The 26,581-nt window shown below is 45.2% G+C and overlaps 2 pseudogenes; both read left to right on the forward strand.

The window, feature by feature from the left end:
- Nucleotides 1-418: 418 nt before the first annotated feature.
- Nucleotides 419-19,367, forward strand: LOC147668739 (glutathione S-transferase Mu 2 pseudogene; annotated as a pseudogene).
- A 73-nt stretch (nucleotides 19,368-19,440) lies between these two features.
- Nucleotides 19,441-24,491, forward strand: LOC147668740 (glutathione S-transferase Mu 2 pseudogene; annotated as a pseudogene).
- The last annotated feature ends 2,090 nt before the right edge of the window (nucleotides 24,492-26,581 follow it).

Below are 26,581 nucleotides of genomic sequence, written 5' to 3' on the forward strand. Positions count from 1 at the left end.
TGCACTTGCTTCTCACCACTTAAGCTTTTCATGCCTCAGCCACCATTTTGTTGCCTGGATGTCACACCTGTCCTCTCATAAAGGATGTGAGATGGTTATTTCCTCACAAGAAATGCTTCATATGTACCGCTTTTTGAGGTTAAAATTTTTCTAACGTCATACCAATTTATATACCTGGCTGGTTTGTTGCTGTTTTACATTATGGTATTCTGGCCATCATTTTGTTCTTCAACAACTCCGTGTTGCTCCGCATGCATGCTGTGAAAAGCTTTTTCCTCTCATTTTTCCTCTATGTTTCCTTGTGGCATTGTTTTTTCTGCTTTTTGAGCACAACGTTCTGCTTTTTGATCTACAACTTTCTGTTTCCCAGTGACTTCTCAGTGCTTATTGCAAAGTGGTTTCACTTTACTTATCCCAAATGGCGACATCTCGCAACAATCGTACTGGACCTGCTCCATCTAAAGAGGAAATTCTCAAGGACTTTAACCCCTTTAATGTCTTACGAGACCCAACGGAGGACCTTATAAATGATACTGCATCTGCTTCTAAGGGGTCTGCTCCTACTGTTTCTCGTGTTGGTAACAAGCAGAATGCTAAAGCCTCTTCTGCCTCAACTTCTACCACTGGCAAACGTGTGAAGGTAAATCCTCCCTCTCCCACAAGTTCACCTTCATTGATCTCTATGGAACTTATTCTTGATGAAATACGTGCTCTAAAGCCTCATATGGAAGAGACTAATACTTGTTTGCTTAATCTGGAATCTAATTGGTCGCTCACTGAGCAAAGAGTTGGAGAGTTGGAAAGTCGTGTTGATTTGGTCCAGGGCGTTACTAACCAAGTTCCTCTTATGTCCAAGGAGATAGCTCAGCTCAAGCATCAGATCGAAAATTTGGAAAATCGCAACAGGTGCAATAATCTCCGCATTTATGGTTTGGTTGAAGGTCTTGAGGGTCCAAATTCGGTTTCCTTTTTTCAATCCTTTTTACCAACGTTTCTGGGTCCTCCGGATACTCCAACATTGAATATTCAACGGGCGCATAGACTCGGCCCTCCTTCCCGCTCCTCCTCCTCTTCTGCAAAACCTACAGGCGTTATACTATACTTTCTTGAATATACTGCTCTACTTCAGGTCCTTCAGGCTGCCAAACAATGTGGGAAGATAATCTGGAATGGCTCTACTCTCTTTTTTGCGCAAGACTACGCTAAAGTTACTGCTGATCGTCGGAAAAGATTCTTGGACATGAGACAGGGCTACGTAGCATAAATGCTAGATATGGGCTTTTCCATCCATGCTTGTTTAACATGACATATAATAATAAGACGACCACCTTTGAAGATCCGGAACTGTTACAACAATTCCTGCACAGCTGCCGAGTAGACTCCATGGAAATTCCTCGATCTTAGTTGTCTCTCTTCCAGCTTACTGTTTTTGTTCATATTTATTTCTGTTTTCTGTCTCTTAATTTGTTTCTTATTTTTTCTTTTACATTTTCTGAAATTTTTCTTCTTCTTTTTTCTATTGTACTTTAGTTTTTCTTTCGTAGTGGGTTTCTGTATTGTTTAGTATCATTTTCACAAAAGAAAAGCTTTGTCATGTCCCTTTTTTGTAATTGGAGCTTAATGTATTTTTCTTCTACTTTCTTCAGGTTACCAATTTTCTGATCCCCTCACCGTTTATTCCCTTCCTGGAAGTCGTCTCCTCCCTTGCCATCTCATGTTGGAGTTTTCTGCCTTGCGTCCCGTCTCCCTTATGTGGTTCCACTATCCCCTTTCATCTTTCCTTCTAGTGGTATGTTTTTTGTTACAATTTTTATTGATCATTTATTTCCTTTACTGTAGTTCCTTTTCCCTACTCTGTTTCTCTTTGCCTTTCTTTACCCTCTTTCCTTCTCCCTTTCCTTTTGCCTTTTACCTTTTCCTTTACTCTATCTTTTTTCTGCTTACTTTTCTCACCCAATTTGGGGTTTTACTGCTACATCTTGTGTTTTCTATTATCTCCTTCTGGATTCCTTGCTGATTTCTATTTCCATTCATTCTCTCTTTTGATCCGTATGCTCACTTTGTTCCTGTAATTTTTCTTTTCCCTTTACTCAGCTTCTTTGTTTTCTATGAAATTCCAAACATCTCTTCTTTCTTCTTATATACTCTCTTATCTCTCTCCATTTATCTCCCTTTTCCTTCTTTTCTATTTCTCTACTATTTGGGTATATTCCTTGATTTTGTTTCCATTACTCTTTTTCAAGTTGCTATGGTTATGATATGTATGGTTCAATTTCTAAATTTTACTTACAGTTTTTAAATGTCAATTAATATAATTACTTGAAACGTTAAAGGCTTGGGGTCTCCCATTAAAAGACAACGGGTTCTTTCCCATTTAGCTCATTTAAAGGGAGACATAGTATTATTACAGGAAATTCATATTAAAGATGTTGAGATTGCTAAGTTACGCCGTAATTGGGTGGGCCATGTTTTTGCTTCTCCTGGTTCCCGGAAACTGCAATTCTTTGTCATAAACGTCTGAACGTTCAACTTATCAAACAGGATTCTGATGCTGATGGTCGTTGGGTTATTGTATCGATGTTAGTCAACAAGATTCCCATAACCATTTTTAATATATATGCTCCCACTGTACATGATAAATTGTTTTGGTCTCAAATCTTAAGTACAATGATGCAATATTCTAATGATTATTTTATTTTGGGTGGGGATTGTAATATGATTGTGGACCCTTTTCTAGATAGGAAATCTTCTTCCCGTTTCTCCCCCTCCCAAATGCATACTCAACTCACCTCTACCATTTCTCAAAGATCTCTAGTTGATTCATTGAGACTTTGTAACCCTACATTGCAAGAATATACATATTTTCCCCCTGTTCATTCCTCACAATCTAGGCTCGATTACATTTTTATTTCCAAAGCTCTAACACAGCACATTACTTACTCAGACATAGGTCTATTTTAGTTTCTGATCATGCCCCAGTTTCCTTACATCTTGATTTACTTCCTCTTGTTAAGGGTACTAGGAGATGGAGATTAAATGATTCCCTCCTATTAGACAAAGCTTTCACAACCACTTTTCCTGTTTTTGCACACAACTTTTTTACTGATAATGAGTCCCCCCTCTCTTCACCTCAATTAGTTTGGGACACTTTCAAAGCTGCCTCTAGAGACTTCATTATCTCCTATGTTGCCAAGAAACTACGTCAATCTAATCAATCCCTAATTGCATTAACCTCCCAAATTAAAAGATTAGAACATTCTTATTGTTTGACCAAATCTCAATCTGATCTCTCTCAACTTATATCCGCGAAACTATCTTTTAATAAACTATCTACTAATTCTGCTAATCTATTTTTGCTTAAATCTAGTGCCAAATTTTACTCTTCCCAAAATAAAGCTGGAAATGTTCTTGCTAATTACCTAAAAGTAAAAAAAGAGAAAATGAAAATTGAATCGATAATTTCCCCTTCCAACAAAATTCTCCACAAAGATGAAGACATTTTAGGGGAATTTACTAACTTTTATCAAGACCTTTACACTCCAGAATCCCCTCCCTTGTCCTCCGATACTGACCACTATTTATCTTCCATTCCGTCCCTTGTGTTACCTGACGTTGATTTTGCATCATTAGACAAGGACATTGGTCCTAAAGATATTTTGTATGCCATTCACGGTATTAAAAAAGGTAAAGCTCCTGGTCCGGATGGATTTTTAATTGAGTTTTACTCCCATTTTTCCGATTTTCTTGTTCCCAAACTTCATCGATTATTTTCTTTCTTTATATCCACTCAAAAATATGAAGGCTCCTTTCAGGAAGCTCTGATTTGCCTCCTTCCCAAAGAGAATAAAGATCATACCCTATGTAAGAATTACAATCTCACTAATCAATCTTGATTATATGATTTTTGCAAAAATCTTAGCTCTATGATTAGACAAAATTTTACCCCAACTAATTGGCAAAGAACAATGTGGTTTTATTAAGATACGTCACCTTTCTGATAACACTCGTCTTTTCTTTAATGTTCTTAGTAAATCCCAGTCTTTTAATCAATCATTAGCCGCTATTGCGTTGGACGCTGAGAAAGTTTTTGATAGAGTTAATTGGACCTTTCTTTTTTCCGTTCTTACTTGGTTTGGTTTTGGTCCGAAATTTCTTTCTTACATCTAATTATTATACTCTTTCCCTAGATCCTTTATTTTTGCTAACGGTTTGATTTCATCTTCTTTTCCTCTTTTTCATGGTGTTCGCCAGGGCTGTCCTCTGTCTCCCCTCCTTTTAATTCTTGCGTTAGAACCCTTCTTGACAAAAATTCGATTAAATGAGGACATTACTGGTTTCCCCTATGATAAAAAAACATCTAAAGCTCTCTGCCTATGCAGATGATATTCTTTTATTTTTCTCTAATCCTCACACTTCTATCCCAGCCTTTTGTATCTGAAGTTTCAAATTATGCAAAGGTATCAGGTTATAAACTTAATGTAGATAAATGTGAAATTCTTCCACTTAATAAATGTTGTTTTCACGCTGACTTTTTAACTTCTTCTTTTCATTGGAGCCCCTCTAAAATAAAATATTTAGGTCTCTGGTTTACGTCCTCCATTAAAGCCACCGTGGCCCTTAATATCAAACATTTACATACCACCTTGACTGACTCCACATCACGGTGGAATCCTTTGTTCTTATCTTGGTGGGGTAGATTGGATTCTATCAAAATGATGTTAGTTCCAATCATTTTATTTTTCCTCTCTAATCTTCCGATTAATATCCCAAAATCCTGCTTCAAAACTATTTACTCAATCTTATCCAAATTTTTATGGCAAAATAAAAAAGCTAGAATGTCCTTTGCTAAACCCAAAAAACCTAAACAATTAGGTGGTGTCAACTTTCCTGATTTTTCTTCATATCATACTGCATTCTTTCTCTCTAATTCAGTTTCCTTATTATCTGACGCAATCTCCCCCCCTTTGTGGGTGGATGTTGAATCTTCCTTTTTTCATCCCTTTTCTTTCGAATAATTTATTTCTCTTTCTCGTCCTCCTCATAAGATGTCCCTCCCTATTCTTAAACAATCCAGAAAAGTTTTTCTTCCTTTACTTTTCGTTGGCCTTGACGACTGTGCTTGCTTTTTACAATCCTCTATCTGGTACAATCCTCTCATTACTATCAAGAACAGAACTCTCTTCTGGAACAAATGGCATGAATTGGGTCTTACTTGGATTCATCAATTTTTTAACAATGGTTCTTGTGTTTCCTTCGCCTCTCTTCAATCGCGTTTCTCTCTCCCTCTATCTTTCTTTCCCAAGTTCATTTTATTACAAGATGCTATTCAAGTTGCTTATGACTCCCTTCCAATTTCCCCTTCTCAGAACTCCTCCTCTTCCCTCCCCATGCCCTTTCTGTCATCTTCCCCTTCAGTGTCACACATTTATAAAAGATTACAAGAAATTTCCTCTACAAGGGACAATTCAAAAATTTAACAAGATTGGGAAATTGACTTAGGGTCCTCTTTCACTATTCCTTTATGGCATCAAATTTGGAACAAAATATGGAAAGGTTCTAGGGCAGCGAATACCACTCAAACGCTGTTTTTTATTTACAACAGACTTTTGATGACTCCCCTCTAATTGCATAAAATAGACTCCTCTATCCCTTCGTCCTGTCGTCTTGCTCATCCACACAGGCAGATCTCCATCACGTGCTTTTTTATTTTTTATAAATCTTTTTATTGTTTAAAGCAAAAAATAAAAAGACATATCTGGTGCCATACATACATCCAATAATGACAGGGTGATTGGTACAAAAAACAGGATAGTCGTGGAACAGCAAAAATATTCGAGAGGCTTGCACTATTAAGCACAAAATAAAATTTGCATCAGTATAACCGGTTAACAGTTTAGTTGCGGACCCTCAGAACCTTCCCACCCACAAAATCAAAACAGCAGGAGAATCATGGCAACCAGATACTAGAGGTTAAGGATCAATGTCAGGATATTTCGCCAATATTACGAGTAAAGGAAAGATTGAGAAAAAAAATTGAAAAAGAGAGACAACCATATAGGCAATAACAGAAAGAAAGCAATAAACCCATCCCCCCACCCTGCACCCCTGCAAACGGCTATCGCCTAACCCCCAGTAGCAGCGTGCCTGTCGCCCCAACTAACAAGGTTCTAAAAGAAGAAATCTACCGAAGTAGAGAAGAGAAGTGGAGGAGGGCATATTCGTACAGGCTCCCGGTCGCCCCTCCCCCCCGCCAGAACCAAGGATCCCCAAATTGAAGTCAAGAAATCAATCGGACAGCAAATATGTGTTTTAACAAGGGAATCTTCAAACACCGCCCAGCCTTACTATAGCATAAGTTTAGCAAATCCCGTGCCCATCGATACTTGAGTCAAACCCAGTCTTTCGATCTCATCCTTGCCCCTTCCGATCAGACACTTGAGTCCCCTCCTGATAAATCACCTCTTCCACAAGACAGTCCGAGTACGAAGAAACTATAATAGAACTCAATGCAAGACAAAGTAATAGAACGAAAGTGCCGTGAACATCGTCAGGTCCAGAGACTCCCTTCCCCGTTGTGAACTCCCAGCGTTGATTCGTCCACCATTTTAGCAGCTCCGATACATCGGGAAGTGACGCAGTTTCATTCCGATAACAATTCTCATCAAAAGTTTCTGGAGTGGGAACATCAATTAGTCCTTCCATAGTCGGCAACAATCATAAGCTTAACAATCCATTGGTGGCATTGAGCTTGTGTTCATCTTCCAAAACACTGATCAAAGGCTCCGATACCTCACACAATGGGGGGTCCACTTCCTTCATCAGAGTGGCCATATTGGGTGTCTCGGTTGTCGCTGTTTCTTGTAATGGAGTAGGGTCCGGTCCACTTCGTAGCATCTCAACCAAGCGCTCCATCGGCATCTGAATGCGGTCTCCGAAGTACACCTGAAGTGACCCAATGGCCGCCAACACAGTTCTCAGCGACGGATCACTCACAGTCCATCCGACCGCTCTTCGATCGGTATCGATCATGATCGCTTCCCCCAGCAAGCTCGATCTCTCAGAGGGGAACGGGCAAATAGGGGATGGTCGACTGCAGAGGGGGACTTATATATTGTTTCGATGATATCCTGGGGCTGCCACTGCAGGCGGAGAACCAAACCCAGCGAACACCAGCGGGCCAGTTACCGGGTCACCGGACAGGGCCCCCGTCCACAACTGCAAGCGTCAGGCTGTCACTCCTCCTCCGACCTTCACCAAGGCAGCCAACCGTAATCCAAATCAATCCGAAAAAGCAAAAGAAAAATTTATTTTTCCATTCTTGTAGACCGGACCCAATCACACCACCACAGCCGATGTTGTTTAAGTGAAACCCGGATGGGCCAGTACTCGAGACCCTGGCTTCCGGGCAGATCTAGGCCACAAACTTCCACTCGACATATCTTCGTCAGCCGAGCAAGTAAAGATCTCGGGGTAGCAAATATAATCTCACAGCAGGTTCATACACATTGTGGCTGGGCGCAAAGACAGGATAAATGACAGGATATTCCGGCGGGAGGCAGAGGTTTGGCCATCTTGGTTGCTAGCGTGGCTCCTCCTCCATCACATGCTTTTTACATGTCCCTTAGTTCATGCTTTTTGGGTCAGAGTCTGGCAACAAATCAATAACATTTTCTCTACTCAATTTCCATTTTCCTCCACTCACATTTTTCTAGGTAGTCTTGCAGACATATGGCCCCCATTGATCATAACACCCTCATTATTGATCTTCTTTTAGCAGTGGCATTTCAACAAATTACTAAATCTTTGAAGAATTTGTCTGATATTTCTTTTCAAGCATGGTGGTATGGTGTTTGTTTTAATCAGAGATTAAACAGAGGATATGTTCATCCTATTTCGCTTGCTATCAAACGAGATTTTTTGTGGTTACCCATCACTACTTTTCTAGATACCTTAGCCCAAGCTTCCCCAGCTCATACTCCTAGTCTTGAAGAAGTTCGCAAGCACCCTTGAAGTGGTTTTTCAGAGTGTCATTTATTATCTTATATGACTATTTGTTTTTACTTACTATATGAATTGTTCTTTGGTGACTTTGCATGTTTTGCTTACTACATTTTATCTATAGAGATTATACTGTAATCTTATTGCTGATTTTCCCTTTCTTTTCCTTCCCTCCCCTTTTCTTTTCTTTTCTCCTCCCCTCCTCAATACATTGTATTACTTTTATTTAACATTGCATTATTTTTAACATCGTATTATATTGTGATTTTCTCTTTTGCAATTTTGTTTTCAATAAAATTCCTTTTGAAACTTAAAAAAATTGTTCACTCCTTACATCTCTAACCTCTACATTACAATTCTGCACATTTTTATCCATGCTTTATGGTGCAGCTGCCCACATCAGGGAATTATACTTCTTCTAGAAAACTTTAATTTGCAGTAAAACCATGGAAGTCCAGCTTAGTTATAAATAAAATAAAAACAATTTAAAAAAATCAGTACTGAAAGGGGAAAGCACTTCACTAATTTGCTTCTTTAAGATGTCTACGCTGCACTTCCAATATTTTTAATGGCCATTGTGTGCTTTGTAATTAAATACGCAAAGGCTAACTCGTGCCATCCCAAGTAGTAATTTCAGAGGAAACTGTACCACCAGCCACTCTGGTATCTCAAATAAACTATAAGTCGCACCACCCTACAGATGTCCTTTGAGCCTGAAAACTACAGTGGAAATCCAATTTGATCCGGTACAAATATTATATACTGGCTCCGGTTGCTTTCCTAAGGGTTTTGGACATCTGCTGATTTGGAAAGGAGAACTTCTAAGTGCACAGTGAAACTGTTTGTTGGTGTTTTTATTCTGGGCTGTGGTCTAAGTTGGTATCAATACTCTGCCAGTGGAAGTCTTTGGCCTATATGTTTTTACTAAGCGATGAGTTAAAAACCAATCAAGTTGCATTCACATACTGCTGGTTTATCTACTGACGCATTTACCACGGGATTTAAATTCCCAATGACCACAATCAGTACACTATGCAGGATCGCAGTACAGGTATGTGTGAATATACCCTAGTTGGTGTTGAAACTTTGATTGACAGCCCAGGATCATTTCTGGAAGCAGTATGCCACAAATATCTTGGGAGCAGTGCAGGGCTTCTGCAGCAGTATATGACTGGTACATTTTTTACACCTGCTGATCAACTGAACGAGACTTGGCCTTCGGATGAAAACAAGCATTGACAGAGCCAATAGGTCTCGCCTTTGGGATCTTATAAGTGTTTAGCCATGCAACATTTGATGTTGTTGCACCAAGGATATTGTGCTGCTCAACTAAATACTTATAAGGTCCCAAAAGCGAGACCCATTGGCTATGCCAATGCTGGTTTATGTTTTGAGATTCTGAAATGGAAGGGACTGGTACTTAAATCCAAATTTGTTCAAACTAATTTGCATTATTTTTTATCTTGGATATTCTTCCTCTTATTTTTGGATACATTAGACAACTATAACACAATATTTAGGTTACATCTTCTTGTGTTTGCCGTTTTGAGCTTACATTTCCTAGGACAAAATTATAGCTTTTCCATTCTTTCCTAATCAGTTTTACTGGCCACGTCATAAAAATGGAAGCCATATCGGTAAAATACTAATCAAGGGAAACCCGAATATACACACACAGAAACGCAATGAGAGGCATGTAAAGAGCAACAAATACCGCACAAACTAGGACAGTAACGCAGACACACAGAGACCCAGGGCCATATTTATGACCCCAACTGTGTCACGCTTGCACTTATCTAAATCATGAGTAAAGAAATGCAGCACAAATCACTGCATTGGCTTACTCTGCGCAGGGATGCATTCTATGGGTGTTGCGTGGGTGTTACCACGCAATTACCATGGATTTCAACTAATTCCCAAATTTCCCATAAGTGGTAGACCTGGGAATGTGTCAAAGTCCTACACCTCCCCAGGTGCGGTGTAACGAGGAGAAATATGTTCATTCCTTCTCGTTTTCTCCTATTTCTATGTGTGTTGTATTCCGCACACACAGAAAGAGGAAAATGCCTCAGGTGATTGTTTTTGTGCATGAAGCTGCCCCTCCCTGCACAAAAACAATCCACTTTACAATGCAGGCACCCTTGTACCATTGTGCAAGGGTCTCTGCATTGGGGCTCGCCAGCCTAAACAGCACCAGCGCAGGGAAAAATGCAAGAATGCTCCATAGTCTTTTAACTCGTTCAGCGCGGCACAAATTCCTGCGCTGTGCTGAACGTTCCATTGGACCTATGGAACCATGACGGAACGGTTCCAACATGAGCACAGGCTAACCGACGCTCATGACGGAACCGTTCCGTCATGAGCATGGAAAGGGTTAAATTCTGCACATTTCACCGTCACACAGCACAGCGCAGAAAGGTGGCTTGCTGTGTAGCACTGCATGCCAGTTTAATAAATATGCCCCTAGTTAACAAGACACGTTGACATGTACACCAAAAGGGCTTTAAAGGCACTAGCACAATAGCACACCTGTACACACACAGATATAGTCATTACTTTCCCACTGCTTGGTTTGCACAGCTCTCCACCCTCCTCCACCCGCTTCTCAGCTTGGGGCTACCAGCCACATGGGAGGTAAGAATTGTCTTGTGAAAAACAGCTTATGAAATAATAGGCTAATGTTTCATCCTACCGCATGGCTTAAACATGTCTTCCAAAATGACACAGTTGGTTCTTGTCATGGGCAATATATGGGGCCAGCCCCACAGTGGCAACAGCAGACTGCTTTTTTTCAATTATATGCAGGGCCACTGGAATTATGCGGCAGGGGAGCACCAAATTAAGCAGTAGGGTTTACTAAATTATGCAGCAAGAAAATGCTAATTATGTGGAATAATGCATCTCATATTTTGATAGTATTATTTAATTATTTTGTAAAAGGTTCACATGGCTATACTGTCTGAGCAACGATTTCACCTCATTTGTACCAATTTAACAACCAAATACAGAAATAAACATCTGAAAGATGACCAGTTAACCTTTGCAAAGGGGTTTCCACTGCTCACAAAGACATGTCGCCAGGTTTTTAGCAACTATTGATCCGTTTAAGTTAGTAACCATTTATTTGTTAAAATTTGCGGATTATGCAGCAGATGGTGCATTATGTGGGAAATGCAACTCTTTTCTCAAATAAACGCAGATCGGATGTAGAACAGTGCCGTATTTCAGATATTAAGGCGTAATTGATGAGGGGCAAAATCTGGAACCATTATTTTTAAAGTTCCCTTGCTATAAGCATATTTAGAAACCAATACTATTTGAGGATACAGATTTAACTACATGTCTTCAGTTATGGGAACATTTTAAAGATTGATCTTCCATACGCGCTATTCTGGGAACAAAGTGTTTTCCAGTGTATTGTTAAGAAAAAATCTACTGTTCTGATATTGTAAGCTGTGGACTATAGCTTGGAATATTGATCACCCATACGAGCCACAGTGAATCCCCAAGGAAACATCCGTTGAATTCTTGCAAACAGCGAAATATAGTCTGAAAGGTGTATCACATTGGTTGTCCTTACATATGCAACTTGAGAGTTAACATTACAGTCTTGATAAAAATGTTTTAACCAGGACGATACCATCGAAACAGTTTGACGCTTTGATACCTAATCTGTGTTGCGGGTTGGCACAATAGATATCAAATAATTCCCAATATATTGAGTGCCAGCCTTCACGCTACTTCAACACGGATATGGTTTATTGACGACAAAGTGTATTGTCTTTTAGATACTCTCCTTTTTCCATTTTCTATCTGTTTTATTTCTCTTTTTAAATGGAATCTTATCTGCATACAATTGTTGCAGGATATTAGCACTATTTATTTGTTTATATAGTGCTAGAATTGAGCCCCAAAGGGGTATCTCTGCGCTTAAACAGACTAAGAAAGAGGCAGTGGTTCCTTAGCAAAATCAAACATCACAAAACAAGAACGTTTTTAACAATTTTCTAAATGCAAGATGTTCAGAGCACTGTCTGATGGAGAGCGGGCGGTCATTCCATAGGCGAGGGCCTAGATGGGAGAAGGCTTTTCCTCCTAGTCTGGCTTTTTTTTACAGAGGGTACTTCCAGGAGATGTTTACTGCTAGAGCGGAGAGATCTAGACAGAACGTAAGGTACAAATGTATCTGCAAGGTATAGAGGGCCTAAATTGTGTAGTGCTTTAAGAATAGTACAGCAGGTCTTAAACTTGATTCGCTGACGAATCGGAAGCCAATGGAGCTTAACAAGAAGAGGATATGAAGAGGTCCTTGGAGGGGCGTTCATGACCAGCTGTGCTGCCGTATTTTGGACCAACTGCAGTCTATTTAATGAGCTTTCATTGGCCGATATCAACAGGCTATTGCAATAGTCCAGGCGACTTAGTTTTAATGCCTGGACCAAGGTTCTACGGATCAAGTCAGGAAGCAGAGGGAAAACTTGACGCAGTAAACCAATTGCATGGAAACAAGAGCTGGTTGTCTGGGCAACATGTTCTTTTAGGTTAAGTGAACGATCCAAATGGATACCAAGATTTTTTACAATGAGTTTAGGAGCAGGATGGAGACCCAACTCAGATGGCCACCAGTTCGGGGTCCATAACAGGGGGGCTCCCCCAAAGAGCATTACCTCCGTCTTCTCCACTTTACAGTGCAGAAAGTTGTCTACCATCCAATGGGATATGGCTCACATCCCATTGAAGAAGGCCAACTGAACTGCAGGTGTAAATTTGTAAATGGGAAGAGAAGCTGCATTTCGTCGGCATATGATACAGGAATAAACCCATATTTCCTAAGGAGATTGGCCAAGGGAGCAATATAGATATTAAACAAAGTAGGGTTCAAGCATGAGCCCTGCGGTACTCCCTTGGTCAATTCCAGAGGAGCCAAACGAAATGCGCCCAGGTTAACGCTCTGAGACCGATCCGACAGGAAGCTCCTCATCCAAGCCAAGGCCAGCTCTCTTAGTCCCGCCTCTTCCATTCTTCTGAGCAAGACACTATGGGATATTGTGTTGAATGCTGCGGATAGGTCCAACAGCACCAGAATCATAGAATGGCCCTTATCCAAGGAAATTCTAAAACTGTCTGTAACAGTCAGTAAAGCAGATTTGGTGCTGTGTCTGGGCCTGAAACCAGACTGGGAATGGTCTAAACATCCAGTCTGTTCGACAAAGTTGGAGAGATGGATATTAACGTGTTTAGATATGAAATACATATGATTCCCTGTGACCTTTGATTTTCATTGATTATAAATTGTTTTTAATGATTTTAATAATTTGTTTTGTACAAATTCTATTACCACATCTGCGTGTTGGCACACTATTTTGAGCATAGAATGATTCTCCTCCCTCTGTACTATTTGTGTATTGAGTGATATGTGTGATGTGGATGAATGTGAATAGAGAACAATATATGGTCCACTAGAGGATACATTGTCATTTATTGATTGAATAACAGAACCCTATTCCTTTGGTGTTAAAAGGGTCCCTCTCATTTGTTCCAGAGGAAATGCAACAAAACAATATTTATACTAAAAAAGTTGCAGCTGCAGAATCATATAATCCCAGTGGTCCTGTATCTATGTCAGAATATTGAGGAGAAAACCACAGACCTGCTAAAATATCATGGCCAAAATATTAACTACTGCTGTATTGTGGAGGCAAGTATTAATTATCCTTAATTCCACATATATGTATCTTGAAGATATATGTATCATCAGTGTACCTGAATGTTGAGTTGAGAACAGTAACTCAATACTTACCTGAATATAGGTTTGATGTTAAAATCTGCAGATACTTTTAGAATACCTTTTGTTCTATTTGCAAAAAAAGCATTAGAAGATGTATTCAACTCTGTAAGCCATTAGCTGAGAGCAATGTATTGAAAGCAGAAAGCTGGACATTTAAAGCAGGCAGCAGTGCTTAATTTGTGCTGGTACTCATTTCTAGGTCTTGCCTGCTGCCAGCGCATGTGCTGTTGCTTTGAGACATAATGTTTACTGCACGGTCCTTGGAGCCCATCCATTGCTCACCATTCATTGACTTCATTCTCATTCTTATTTGTTGCCTCCTTATTGGCCAGGGCTTGCCAATATCACTTCCTTTTCTTTCATTTGGAGCATAGATTAAGTAATTATTGATTTAGGTTGATTAGTGTCCTTCCATTGTCCATCCACTGCTCATTGAGATCCAGGTACTATTTTATTTATTCTTCCCCTCCCACCCTTGCTACTTCTTCCCCTCCCACCCGTGTTACTTCTTACCTTACCTCCCCGACCCCTTGTACATGTTGCTTCTTCCCCTGTCATCGCCCATCCTTGTCCATGTTGCTTCTTACTCTTCCCTTACCTTTCTCAGTGTCTGCGTTGCTTCTTTTCTCCCACACTCCCATTGGCTGCGTTGCCCCCGTACACGCTTCATAGGAAAATAAGCATTGGCATAGCCAATAGGTCTCGCATTTGGGACCTTATAAGTATTTAGCCATGCAACAGTTGGCGTTGTTGCACCACGGATATTCTGCTGCATGACTAAATACTTATAGGGTCCAAAAAACGAGACCTATTGGCACTGCCAATGCTTGTTAGTTTTTTGTTGCTGTTTTGTTTAAGTTGCCAGATCTACAATAGATGGACATGGTTTTTGTTATCAGTTCTTTGAATCAAATGAACTTGGTTTCATTACTCTGAATGTTGTTTCCATTCTGGTTGTAGGAAGCAGTCATTCCCGGGGGTGTGTGGGCTGCCTAGCTGTGCGCATCCGCATGCGCCAAACTTTGCAAATGAGAAAAAGCCTGGTGCAGGCGCAATTTACGAGTGTGGAGTGAGTGAGCCCCAGTCAGCATGACTCACTCAAACAGAGGTTCATGCACTGCACCTGCATTCTCAGCATGGTTTAAGGATACTCGACCCACTCCTCCCAGGCGTCAAACACATATTTACCAGGAAACTCTGAGAAGAGACTGCCTGCTGCACTGACGGCTGGTGGTGTGTGTGCCTGGTGAAAGCGTACACTGACAGCTGGTGGTGTGTGTGCCCGGTGGAAGCGTCCACTGACGGACGGTGGTGTGTGTGTGCCTGCTGGAAGCATGCACTGATGGCTGGTGGTGTGTGTGCCTGGTGAAAGCGTGCACTGACGGCTGGTGGTGTGTGTGCCTGGTGAAAGCGTGCACTGACAGCTGGTGGTGTGTGTGCCCGGTAAAAGCATTCACCAACAGCTGGTGGTGTGTGTGTGCCTGGCGAAAGCGTGCACTGACGTCTGGTGTTGTGTACCAGGTGGGAGCATGCACCGACGGCTGGTAGTGTGTGACGGCTGGTAGTGTGTGCGTCTGGTGGAAGCGTGCACTGATGGCTGGTGGTGTGTATGCCTGGTAGAAGCATGCACCGACGGCTGGTAGCGTGTGACGGCTGGTGGTGTGTGTGCCTGGTTGAAGCATGCACTGACGGCTGGTGCTGTGTATGCCTGGTGGAAGCGTGCAGTGATGGCTGGTGGTGTGTGTGTTCGGTGGATGTGTGCACTGACAGCTGGTAGTGTGTGATGGCTGGTGGTGTGTATGCCTGGTGGAAGCATGCACCGACGGCTGGTAGCGTGTGACGGCTGCTGGTGTGTGTGCCTGGTGGAAGCGTGCACTGACGGCTGGTAGCGTGTGACGGCTGGTGGTGTGTGTGCCTGGTTGAAGCATGCACTGACGGCTGGTGGTGTGTGTGCCTGGTGGAAGCGTGCAGTGATGGCTGGTGGTGTGTGTGTCCGGTGGATGTGTGCACTGACAGCTGGTAGTGTGTGTGCCCGGTGAAAGCGTGCACTGACAGCTGGTGGTGTGTGTGCCCGTGAAAGCATGCACTGACGTCTGGTGGTGTGTGTTCCTGGTGGAAGCGTGCACTGACGGCTGCTGGTGTGTGCCCCTGGTGGAAGCGTGCACTGACAGCTGGTGGTGTGTGTGCCTGATGAAAGCGTGCACTGACGGCTGGTGATGTGTGTGCCTGGTGGAAGCGTGCACTGATGGCTGATGGTGTGTGTGCCTGGCGGAAGCGTGCACTGACGGCTGGTGGTGTGTGTTCCTGGTGGAAGCATGCACTGATGGCTGGTGGTGTGTATGCCTGGTGGAAGCATGCACTGATGACTGGTGGTATGCAATGTTCCCTCTAATTATTTTCCTCTGTGTGCGGCAGTGGAGGGTCTCTGTGCGCTGCAGCCATAGCTATGTGCGCCAGGAACCAGACCGTGCGTGTGTGCAGCGCCAAATTTCACTCCAAACTTTTGCTTAAAAATCTGAAAAGATGGTGCATTTCCACACATACAGTGCCACGTTAAGGGTCTTAAGGCAGATTTGCAATTTGGATTTACCCCCATGACATGAATTGGTTACACAGGCAAGTACATTTCAGGTTTACAAAAGCACAAGACTCCAACGGTGGTGCCATCATAAGATTTTGCTAATGATTCTTAACTGGAGCACTGTTCATTGGGTGGGTAAATGTTGAGGGCCTACACAAGACTACATATACACAGTAAGTTGTGGAATTGAATCTTTTTGCTGTAGCCTGCAGCATCATCTTTATTTAGCAATTTCAACTATTGCCAAATACTGCGGGATACAGTGCTTAATTTGTAAAACAATAAGTCCCTGCTGTCTGTCCCTGCTCCCCGATGTCTGTGCCTGTCCCTGGTGTCTGTCCCTGCTTCCTGGTGTCTGGCCCTGCTCCCTGGTGTCCGACCCTGCTCCCTGGTGTCTGTCCCTGCTCCCTGGTGTCTGTGCCTGCTCCCTGGTGTCTGTCCCTGCTCCCTGGTGTCTTTGCCTGCTCCCCGATGTCTGTGCCTGTCCCTGGTGTCTGTGCCTGTCTTTGGTGTCTGTCCTTGCTCCCTGGTGTCTGTCCCTGCTCCCTGGTGTCTGTGCCTGCTCCCTGGTGTCTGTGCCTGCTCCCTGGTGTCTGTCCCTGCTCCCCGATGTCTGTGCCTGTCCCTGGTGTCTGTCCCTGCTTCCTGGTGCCTGTCCCTGCTCCCCGATGTCTGTGCCTGTCCCTGGTGTCTGTCCCTGCCCCCCAATGTCTGTGCCTGCTCCCTGGTGTCTGTCCCTGCTCCCCGATGTCTGTGCCTGTCCCTGGTGTCTGTCCCTGCTTCCTGGTGTCTGTCCCTGCTCCCCAATGTCTGGGCCTGCTCCCTGGTGTCTGTCCTTGCTCCCCGATGTCTGTGCCTGTCCCTGGTGTCTGTCCTTGCTTCCTGGTGTCTGTCCCTGCTCCCTGGTGTCTGTGCCTGCTCCCCGATGTCTGTGCCTGCTCCCCGATGTCTGCGCCTGTCCCTGGTGTCTGTCCTTGCTTCCTGGTATCTGTCCCTGCTCCCTGGTGTCTGTCCCTGCTCCCTGGTGTCTGTGCCTGCTCCCTGGTGTCTGTGCCTGCTCCCCGATGTCTGTGCCTGTCCCTGGTGTCTGTCCTTGCTTCCTGGTGTCTGTCCCTGCTCCCTGGTGTCTGCCCCTGCTCCCTGGTGTCTGTGCCTGCTCCCTGGTGTCTGTCCCTGCTCCCTGGTGTCTGTCCCTGCTCCCCGATGTCTGTGCCTGTCCCTGGTGTCTGTCCCTGCTTCCTGGTGTCTGTCCCTGCTCCCCGATGTCTGTGCCTGTCCCTGGTGTCTGTCCCTGCTTCCTGGGGTCTGTCCCTGCTCCCCAATGTCTGTGTCTGCTCCCTGGTGTCTGTCCCTGCTCCCCGATGTCTGTGCTTGTCCCTGGTGTCTGTCCTTGCTTCCTGGTGTCTGTCCCTGCTCCCTGGTGTCTGTCCCTGCTCCCTGGTGTCTGTGCCTGCTCCCTGGTGTCTGTCCCTGCTCCCCGATGTCTGTGCCTGTCCCTGGTGTCTGTCCCTGCTTCCTGGTGTCTGTCCCTGCTCCCCGATGTCTGTCCCTGCTCCCCGATGTCTGTGCCTGCTCCCTGGTGGCTGTGCCTGCTCCCTGGTGTCTGTGCCTGCTCCCTGGTGTCTGTGCCTGCTCCCCGATGTCTGTGCATGTCCCTGGTGTCTGTGCCTGTCCCTGGTGTCTGTCCTTGCTTCCTAGTGTCTGTCCCTGCTCCCTGGTGTCTGTCCCTGCTCCCTGGTGTCTGTGCCTGCTCCCCGGTGTCTGTGCCTGCTCCCCAGTGTCTGTGCCTGCTCCCCGATGTCTGTGCCTGTCCCTGATGTCTGTCCTTGCTTCCTAGTGTCTGTCCCTGCTTCCTAGTGTCTGTCCCTGCTCCCTGGTGTCTGTCCCTGCTCCCTGGTGTCTGTGCCTGCTCCCTGGTGTCTGTCCCTGCTCCCCGATGTCTGTGCCTGTTCCCTGGTGTCCGTCTCTGCTCCCCGTCCCTTCTCCCTGGTGCCTGCCTGTCCTTGGTTTTAGTTCGGTTGTTAACCGAGGCCTTTCCTTTTTTTCAACCTGCTCTCTTCACAATGCCCTGTTATGTTTGTCATTCGCATTTTATTACGCACACTATAGTGTACGGCCCATGTCAGCAGGAGGTATTGTCGGGCAGTCCTGGCTGTCGCTATCGCCAAGTGCTGAGCAAGCTGTAACCCGCGTCAATGCAAAACACCAGCAGACCCAGGCTGCTTAGCTTGCCAAGCGAAACTCAGAATTAGGCGACAGTTACCCTCATGGCATGTGACTAGCAGACAGCCGGAGCTGGCGCACTCAATCAGGTTACTCCTTGAATACACCGGGACAGAGTATGAAGACAAGAAGTATGTCACTGGACCAGCTCCAGATTATGACAAAAGTCCGTGGCTTAACGAGAAGGAAACACTAGGACTGGACTTCCCAAACCTCCCGTACCTGATTGATGGGGATGATGTCAAACTCACTCAGAGCAACGCCATCCTCCGGTACATCGGACGCAAACACTACCTGTGTGGGGAAAGTGAGTCAGAGAAGGTCCGAGTGGATGTTCTGGAGAACCAAGTTAGGGACTTTCGCCGGGAACTTGCTACTATTGCCTGTGATCCTAACTTTGAGAGCCTGAAGGGTTCATACTTGGAAAAACTCCCTGATAAACTCAAGCTGTGTTCCCTGTTCATTGGCCAGCATAAGTGATTTGCTGGTGAAAAGATCACCATTGCTGATTTCTTAATGTACGATGTTCTTGATCAGAATCAGAAGTTGGATCCCACATGTCTTGATTCCTTCTCCAACCTAAAGTCATTTTTGCAGCAATTTGAGGCCTTGGAAAAGATTGATGCATACATGAAATCGAGCCGCTTTATGAAAAAGCCAATCAATAACCGAATGGCCAAATGGGGCAATGAGAAGTAAACCAGCTTCACCAGATGGCAGAAGATGAGACTGGGACCCTTACATAACGGCAAAATGTAGCCCATTTTAGAAACCAATAAATCTATAGTATAAAACATGGATCAATGTGGGTAGGCCCGTTTTAGAAACCAATAAATCTATAGTATAAAACATGGATCAATGTGGGTAAGCACGTTTTAACCATTTCAAAAATATTTTTGAAGGCCCAGATGCTTCTCTAGCAATAACTTTATGCAAAGTCTTGTTAGTTTTTTTCTGTCCGTGTGAGCTACATTCAGTCATCAGCGTTATGTCTATACTAATGGTCTTGATGATCGTTCGTCTCTCCCTTACAGGACAGGAGAGCTGGAGGAAGGCAACGTAACACAAAGGATCACAAACAGCCCCGAAGTAGTGCACAATGACGATTCTTACAGGGCACAGCTGCGGGCTGATTGTAGGTCCTTTGAATTAGTATTCATGTTAATTGCAGCGCACGGGGGGGGGGCTACAATTAACATGAATACTAAAGGTTCACAATCAGCCCCTCAGCTGTGCAGTGTAAGAAAAGTAATGCAGAGTGTCAAACACAGCGTGTGCTAAAGCTTGAGTTTGAGACTGCTTTTCTTTTTCTTAATCACCCGCAACAAGGAAATGGCACTTTTTCACGCTGCTCGCATTTTAAAAGCGGCGGCAAGAACGGCGTTACGGGAGTGAGCGCTAAATTCAGCACACTGCGCGCTTATGGTGACTTCTGTGCGCGCGCGCTCACCCGCGCAGCTTGTTGGGAACAGTGGTGGTATGTATGCCTGGTGGAAATGTGCACTGACGGCTGGTGGTGTGTGTGCCCAGTGGGATGTATGACGTTACAACGCATACATTCACAACGCATACCATTACAAGGAAACTTTCAAAACGCAGGATCCGTTACAATGCATGCCATTACAAAGCATGCCATTACAACGCAGTTGCTATTACAACGCATGCCATTACAACGTAAGTATGGGTAAGTATTTTTTTTTAATTAATGGGAATGTAATAGTAGTGTAAGTGTTGGATAGTGTAGGGGTTAAAATTACTATTCTAACTCCAGGGGGGTGTAATAGTAGGGTAAGTGTTGGATAGTGTAGGGGTTAAAATCTAACTCCAGGGGGGCGTAATAGTAGTGTAAGTGTTGGATGGTGTAGGGGTTAAAATTTTATTAAATACTTACCCATACTTACGTTGTAATGGCATGCGTTGTAATAGAAGCTGTGTTGTAATGGCACGCGTTGTAATGGCATGCGTTGCAATGGATCCTGTGTTGTAAAAGTTTTGTTGTAATGGTAGTGCGTTTTTTTAGTTGCAATGTAAAGGCTGTTTTCTGCCCAATGAAAGCGTGCACTGATGGTTGGTGGTGTGTGTGCTGAAGAACCGGGTTTTAGAACCCAGCGGCGCCAGGGGCACGCCCAAAGTCTGCGGGTTCACCTGTCTTAGAATACAGAGACACGGGATACTTCTCGGTGGCGTCAAAGATAGAGTTTATTGGCTGCAGCCAGAAACAGAAGTCCACGAAGTACAACACAGGTATATTCATAGGAGACTGCTCAAATTCGTAAGGCAAGTCATCCTCTTTTATGCCAAAAATCACATTCTGGACAAACACCCACTATTTACAATTTGTCCAATCACAGGTAATATTACAAAAGGTATCGCATGACGACAAACCCACTTTTCAGTTGTCTGGCCCACCATTAATTATACAGGAAAGCCCAACATTCCTTCTTACACAAGCTGGACAAACCCATAATAAAAGGACCACAACCCATATCATAAAGAGGCCATAAAGGAAGGAACAGAAACAGATAAGAAGCAGCATAAAGGGTGTGTGTGTATATAATGAACTTTACAATGTCCTGTGCTCTGATCCTCAATCTTGATCAGCTATCAGGCAATGACCTGGCTTAGCAAGGTCAGCTTCAGGCAACGAGGTCAGTTCACTCGGTTCATCCAAAAGTCAGCACAAACTCAAGCTAACGTGTACGTGTACTAAGAACTCGTCCGGCCGCAGTCATCGGCCTATGTGAGGGCAATCACAAAATGGCTGCCATGCACAAAATGGAACCCATGGTTCAGAACGAAATCCCCAAATACATAGTGAATCCATCAGTCTAACATGACGAAATCACTCGTACTTGCCGAACTCACTAGTTATGGTTTGCTACTATCAAATTCATAATGAAACCATGACATTTATAAAACGGGTTCAGAATTCACGGAACCTCAGTGCCAGGTGGAAGCGTGCACTGATGGCTGGTGGTGTGTGTCCCTGGTGGAAGCGTGCACTGGCAGCTGATGATGTGTGTGCCTGGTGAAAGCGTGCACTGATGGCTGGAGGTGTATGTGCCCGGTGAAAGCGTGCACCGACGGCTGGAGATGTGGTTGTGCCTGGTGAATGCGTGAACTGATGGCTGGTGGTGTGTGCCTGATGAAAGCGTGCACTGATGGCTGGTAGTGTGTGACGGCTGTTAGTGTGTGTGCCTGGTGACAGTGTGCACTGACAGCTGGTGGTGTGTGTGTCTGGTGGAAGCGGGCACTGACGGCTGGTGGTGTGTGTGCCTGATGGAAGCGTGCACTGACGGCTGGTGGTGTGTGTGCCTGGTGGAAGCGTGCACTGACGGCTGGTGGTGTGGTGGTGTGTGTCCTGGTGGAAGCGTGCACTGACGGCTGGTGGTATGTATGCCTGGTGGAAGCGTGCACTGACGGCTGGTGGTGTGTGTGCCTGGTGGAAGTGTACACTGACGGCAGGTGGTGTGTGCGCCTGGTGGAAGCGTGCACTGACCGATGGTGGTGTGTGTGCTTGGTGAAAATGTGCACTGACGACTGATGGTGTATGTGCCTGGTGAAAGCAGGAGCATTCACAGTGATAGAAGACATAAATGAAACGGACGAAGAGGAGGGGGAGAAGGGAGGGGGAGTGTGAGCAGAGGAGCATGATTCCCAGCTCCCCGATGTCTGTGCCTGTCCCTGGTGTCTGTCCCTGCCCCCCAATGTCTGTGCCTGCTCCCTGGTGTCTGTCCCTGCTCCCCGATGTCTGTGCCTGTCCCTGGTGTCTGTCCCTGCTTCCTGGTGTCTGTCCCTGCTCCCCAATGTCTGGGCCTGCTCCCTGGTGTCTGTCCTTGCTCCCCGATGTCTGTGCCTGTCCCTGGTGTCTGTCCTTGCTTCCTGGTGTCTGTCCCTGCTCCCTGGTGTCTGTGCCTGCTCCCCGATGTCTGTGCCTGCTCCCCGATGTCTGTGCCTGTCCCTGGTGTCTGTCCTTGCTTCCTGGTATCTGTCCCTGCTCCCTGGTGTCTGTCCCTGCTCCCTGGTGTCTGTGCCTGCTCCCTGGTGTCTGTGCCTGCTCCCCGATGTCTGTGCCTGTCCCTGGTGTCTGTCCTTGCTTCCTGGTGTCTGTCCCTGCTCCCTGGTGTCTGCCCCTGCTCCCTGGTGTCTGTGCCTGCTCCCTGGTGTCTGTCCCTGCTCCCTGGTGTCTGTCCCTGCTCCCCGATGTCTGTGCCTGTCCCTGGTGTCTGTCCCTGCTTCCTGGTGTCTGTCCCTGCTCCCCGATGTCTGTGCCTGTCCCTGGTGTCTGTCCCTGCTTCCTGGGGTCTGTCCCTGCTCCCCAATGTCTGTGTCTGCTCCCTGGTGTCTGTGCCTGCTCCCTGGTGTCTGTCCCTGCTCCCCGATGTCTGTGCCTGTCCCTGGTGTCTGTCCCTGCTTCCTGGTGTCTGTCCCTGCTCCCCGATGTCTGTCCCTGCTCCCCGATGTCTGTGCCTGCTCCCTGGTGGCTGTGCCTGCTCCCTGGTGTCTGTGTCTGCTCCCTGGTGTCTGTGCCTGCTCCCCGATGTCTGTGCATGTCCCTGGTGTCTGTGCCTGTCCCTGGTGTCTGTCCTTACTTCCTAGTGTCTGTCCCTGCTCCCTGGTGTCTGTCCCTGCTCCCTGGTGTCTGTGCCTGCTCCCCGGTGTCTGTGCCTGCTCCCCAGTGTCTGTGCCTGCTCCCCGATGTCTGTGCCTGTCCCTGATGTCTGTCCTTGCTTCCTAGTGTCTGTCCCTGCTTCCTAGTGTCTGTCCCTGCTCCCTGGTGTCTGTCCCTGCTCCCTGGTGTCTGTGCCTGCTCCCTGGTGTCTGTCCCTGCTCCCCGATGTCTGTGCCTGTTCCCTGGTGTCCGTCTCTGCTCCCCGTCCCTTCTCCCTGGTGCCTGCCTGTCCTTGGTTTTAGTTCGGTTGTTAACCGAGGCCTTTCCTTTTTTTCAACCTGCTCTCTTCACAATGCCCTGTTATGTTTGTCATTCGCATTTTATTACGCACACTATAGTGTACGGCCCATGTCAGCAGGAGGTATTGTCGGGCAGTCCTGGCTGTCGCTATCGCCAAGTGCTGAGCAAGCTGTAACCCGCGTCAATGCAAAACACCAGCAGACCCAGGCTGCTTAGCTTGCCAAGCGAAACTCAGAATTAGGCGACAGTTACCCTCATGGCATGTGACTAGCAGACAGCCGGAGCTGGCGCACTCAATCAGGTTACTCCTTGAATACACCGGGACAGAGTATGAAGACAAGAAGTATGTCACTGGACCAGCTCCAGATTATGACAAAAGTCCGTGGCTTAACGAGAAGGAAACACTAGGACTGGACTTCCCAAACCTCCCGTACCTGATTGATGGGGATGATGTCAAACTCACTCAGAGCAACGTCATCCTCCGGTACATCGGACGCAAACACTACCTGTGTGGGGAAAGTGAGTCAGAGAAGGTCCGAGTGGATGTTCTGGAGAACCAAGTTAGGGACTTTCGCCGGGAACTTGCTACTATTGCCTGTGATCCTAACTTTGAGAGCCTGAAGGGTTCATACTTGGAAAAACTCCCTGATAAACTCAAGCTGTGTTCCCTGTTCATTGGCCAGCATAAGTGATTTGCTGGTGAAAAGATCACCATTGCTGATTTCTTAATGTACGATGTTCTTGATCAGAATCAGAAGTTGGATCCCACATGTCTTGATTCCTTCTCCAACCTAAAGTCATTTTTGCAGCAATTTGAGGCCTTGGAAAAGATTGATGCATACATGAAATCGAGCCGCTTTATGAAAAAGCCAATCAATAACCGAATGGCCAAATGGGGCAATGAGAAGTAAACCAGCTTCACCAGATGGCAGAAGATGAGACTGGGACCCTTACATAACGGCAAAATGTAGCCCATTTTAGAAACCAATAAATCTATAGTATAAAACATGGATCAATGTGGGTAGGCCCGTTTTAGAAACCAATAAATCTATAGTATAAAACATGGATCAATGTGGGTAAGCACGTTTTAACCATTTCAAAAATATTTTTGAAGGCCCAGATGCTTCTCTAGCAATAACTTTATGCAAAGTCTTGTTAGTTTTTTTCTGTCCGTGTGAGCTACATTCAGTCATCAGCGTTATGTCTATACTAATGGTCTTGATGATCGTTCGTCTCTCCCTTACAGGACAGGAGAGCTGGAGGAAGGCAACGTAACACAAAGGATCACAAACAGCCCCGAAGTAGTGCACAATGACGATTCTTACAGGGCACAGCTGCGGGCTGATTGTAGGTCCTTTGAATTAGTATTCATGTTAATTGCAGCGCACGGGGGGGCTACAATTAACATGAATACTAAAGGTTCACAATCAGCCCCTCAGCTGTGCAGTGTAAGAAAAGTAATGCAGAGTGTCAAACACAGCGTGTGCTAAAGCACACGCTGTGTTTGAGACTGTTATTCTTTTTCTTAATCACCCGCAACAAGGAAATGGCACTTTTTCACGCTGCTCGCATTTTAAAAGCGGCGGCAAGAACGGCGTTACGGGAGTGCGCGCTAAATTCAGCACACTGCGCGCTTAGGGTGACTTCTGTGCGCGCGCGCTCACCCGCGCAGCTTGTTGGGAACAGTGGTGGTATGTATGCCTGGTGGAAGTGTGCACTGACGGCTGGTGGTGTGTGTGCCCAGTGGGATGTATGACTTTACAACGCATACATTCACAACGCATACCATTACAAGGAAACTTCAAAACGCAGGATCCGTTACAATGCATGCCATTACAAAGCATGCCATTACAACGCAGTTGCTATTACAACGCATGCCATTACAACGTAAGTATGGGTAAGTATTTTTTTTTTAATTAATGGGAATGTAATAGTAGTGTAAGTGTTGGATAGTGTAGGGGTTAAAATTACTATTCTAACTCCAGGGGGGTGTAATAGTAGGGTAAGTGTTGGATAGTGTAGGGGTTAAAATCTAACTCCAGGGGGGCGTAATAGTAGTGTAAGTGTTGGATGGTGTAGGGGTTAAAATTTAATTAAATACTTACCCATACTTACGTTGTAATGGCATGCGTTGTAATAGAAGCTGTGTTGTAATGGCATGCGTTGTAATGGCATGCGTTGCAATGGATCCTGTGTTGTAAAAGTTTTGTTGTAATGGTAGTGCGTTGTTTTAGTTGCAATGTAAAGGCTGTTTTCTGCCCAATGAAAGCGTGCACTGATGGTTGGTGGTGTGTGTGCTGAAGAACCGGGTTTTAGAACCCAGCGGCGCCAGGGGCACGCCCAAAGTCTTCGGGTTCACCTGTCTTAGAATACAGAGACACGGGATACTTCTCGGTGGCGTCAAAGATAGAGTTTATTGGCTGCAGCCAGAAACAGAAGTCCACGAAGTACAACACAGGTATATTCGTAGGAGACTGCTCAAATTCGTAAGGCAAGTCATCCTCTTTTATGCCAAAAATCACATTCTGGACAAACACCCACTATTTACAATTTGTCCAATCACAGGTAATATTACAAAAGGTATCGCATGACGACAAACCCACTTTTCAGTTGTCTGGCCCACCATTAATTATACAGGAAAGCCCAACATTCCTTCTTACACAAGCTGGACAAACCCATAATAAAAGGACCACAACCCATATCATAAAGAGGCCATAAAGGAAGGAACAGAAACAGATAAGAAGCAGCATAAAGGGTGTGTGTGTATATAATGAACTTTACAATGTCCTGTGCTCTGATCCTCAATCTTGATCAGCTATCAGGCAATGACCTGGCTTAGCAAGGTCAGCTTCAGGCAACGAGGTCAGTTCACTCGGTTCATCCAAAAGTCAGCACAAACTCAAGCTAACGTGTACGTGTACTAAGAACTCGTCCGGCCGCAGTCATCGGCCTATGTGAGGGCAATCACAAAATGGCTGCCATGAACAAAATGGAACCCATGGTTCAGAACGAAATCCCCAAATACATAGTGAATCCATCAGTCTAACATGACGAAATCACTCGTACTTGCCGAACTCAC

This window comes from Lissotriton vulgaris, unplaced genomic scaffold (assembly GCF_964263255.1).
Source record: "Lissotriton vulgaris unplaced genomic scaffold, aLisVul1.2 SCAFFOLD_7160, whole genome shotgun sequence".
Taxonomy (NCBI): domain Eukaryota; kingdom Metazoa; phylum Chordata; class Amphibia; order Caudata; family Salamandridae; genus Lissotriton; species Lissotriton vulgaris.